Below are 2,500 nucleotides of genomic sequence, written 5' to 3'. Positions count from 1 at the left end.
CTGGCTACACCAGGTCACCAGGTTGTCAGCTTCCCACCTATAGTCAGACTCATCCCCACCAGAGATCAGCCCAATGAGGGTGGTGTCGTCCGACAAACTTCAAGAGTTTGACGGACAGATGATTGGAGGCGCAGCTGTTGGTATACAGGGAGAAGAGCAGTGGGCAAAGGACGCAGCCCTGAGGAGTTCCCGTGCTGATGGACCTGGAGTCAGAGACTTCTGTTCCCGGCTTAACGCACTGCTTCCTGTCAGAGAGGAAGTCTGTGATCCACCTGCAGGTGGAGTAGGGCACGTTCAGCTGGAAGAGCTTGTCCTGAAGCAGGGCAGGGATGATGGTGTTGAAGGCAGAGCTGAAGTCCACAAACAGGATCCTGGCGTAGGATGCTGGGGCGTCCACATGCTGTAGGGTGAAGTGGAGGGCCATGTTAACTGCGTCGTCCACAGACCTGTTGGCTCTGTAGGCAAACTGAAGGGGGTCCAGGAGAGGGTCTGTGATGGCTTTGAGGTGTGCCAGGAGCAGGCGCTCAAAAGACTTCATTACCACAGATGTAAGGGCGACCGGTCTGTAATCATTTAGTCCTGTTGGCCTTAGCTTTTTGGGCACAGCGATGATGGTGGAGGACTTGAGACAGGCTGGTACATGGCATGTCTCCAGGGAGGTGTTAAAGATGTTGGTGAACACCGGAGACAGCTGGTCAGCGCAGTGCCTGAGGGTGGCTGGAGAGACAGAGTCCGGCCCGGCTGCTTTGCGTGGATTCTGCCTCTTGAAAAGCCCATTAACTTCTCCCTCCTGAAAGGAGAGAGTCGTTTCTGTAGTATGGGTGGGGGATGGGGCCTCTTGGGTGGGAAGGGGTGGTTCAGGACAGTCCAATTGTCTTTCAAATCTACGGTAGAACTCGTTCAGGTCGTTGGCTAGGCGGGAGTCGTTAGTGGTGTGGGGCGCTCTGGGTTTGTAGTTGGTGATGTGCCTGAGCCCTTTGGCAGACAGAAGCAGCGTCGTTAGTAGAGAACTGGTGTTTTAGTGTCTCTGAGTACAGTCGTTTAGCCTCTCTCACCGCTTTGCTAAACCTGTTCTTCGACTCCTTGAATCTGTCTCTATCCCCACTCCTAAACGCTTCCTCCTTCTCCAACCTCAACCTTTTGAGCTTTGCTGAGAACCAGGGCTTGTTGTTGTTAAAGTTCACCCTGGTACGTGTTGGGATACAGCAGTCCTCACAGAAGCTGATGTACACAGCCTCTGTGAGTTCATCCAGACTATTGGTAGCAGTCGTGAACATATCCCAGTCAGTACAGTCTAAGCACGCCCGCAAATCTTCCACAGCCTCACTGGTCCACTGTTTAGATGTCCTCACAGCAGGTTTACAGAGTTTTAGTTGCTGCCTGTATGCACGAATCAGGTGGACCAAGGGAGTTCTGTGCGAGCCGAACAGCCCCGTGACCCACAAGAGAAACATCCCCGCCAAATTCGAGCGTTTGACGGGGTCTATCCGTGAAAAAATATTCACGTTTTTGAGTGCACATGCATTTCTGCTGCAAATGCCTCTGGAAGTTTCATGCCGTTCGTATGCCAATTGTGGCAACACGAAAATGACCCGTTTTCCCATTCCGAGGGATTTCTGTGCGACCCTAACAGCCCCGTGAGCCACAAGAGACACATCCCCGCCAATTTCTAGCGTTTCACGGGGTCTATCCGTGAAAAATATAGACGTTTTTGAGTGCACATGCATTTCTGCTGCAGATGCCTCTGGAAGTTTCATGCCGTTCGTACGCAATGTGGCAACACGAAAATGACCCCTTTTCCCATTCCGAGGGATTTCTGTGCGACCCTAACTAACAGCGCCCGTGAGCCACAAGAGAGACATCCCCGCCAATTTATAGCGTTTCACGGGGTCTATCCGTGAAAAATATAGACGTTTTTGAGTGCACATGCATTCCTGCTGCAAATGCCTCTGGAAGTTTCATGCCGTTCCTATGCAATGTGGCCACACAAAAATGACCCGTTTTCCCATTCCGAGGCATTTCTGTGCGACCCTAACAGCCCCGTGAGCCACAAGAGAGACATCCCCGCCAACTTCTAGCGTTTGACGGGGTCTATGCGTGAAAAATATTAAAATTTTTGAGTGCACGTGCCTTTCTGCTGCAAATGCCTCTGGAAGTTTCATGGCGTTCCTATGCAATGTGGCAACACGAAAATGACCCCTTTTCCCATTCCGAGGGAGTTCTGTGCCACCCTAACAGCCCCGTGAGCCACAAGAGACACATCCCCGCCAATTTCTAGCGTTTCACGGGGTCTATCCGTGAAACATATAGAAGTTTTTGAGTGCACATGCATTCCTGCTGCAAATGCCTCTGGAAGTTTCATGCGGTTCGTACGCAATGTGGCAACACGAAAATGACCCGTTTTCCCATTCCCAGGGATTTCTGTGCGACCCGAACAGCCCCGTGAGCCACAAGAGACACATCCCCGCCAATTTCTAGCGTTTCACGGGGTCTATCCGTG

Source organism: Petromyzon marinus, unplaced genomic scaffold, assembly GCF_048934315.1.
Source record: "Petromyzon marinus isolate PM22_M1 ecotype Great Lakes invasive population unplaced genomic scaffold, UKy_Petmar_22M1.pri1.0 PM_G_Scaffold_40, whole genome shotgun sequence".
Taxonomy (NCBI): Eukaryota; Metazoa; Chordata; class Hyperoartia; order Petromyzontiformes; family Petromyzontidae; genus Petromyzon; species Petromyzon marinus.
Note: the sequence above shows the minus strand (reverse complement) of the source record.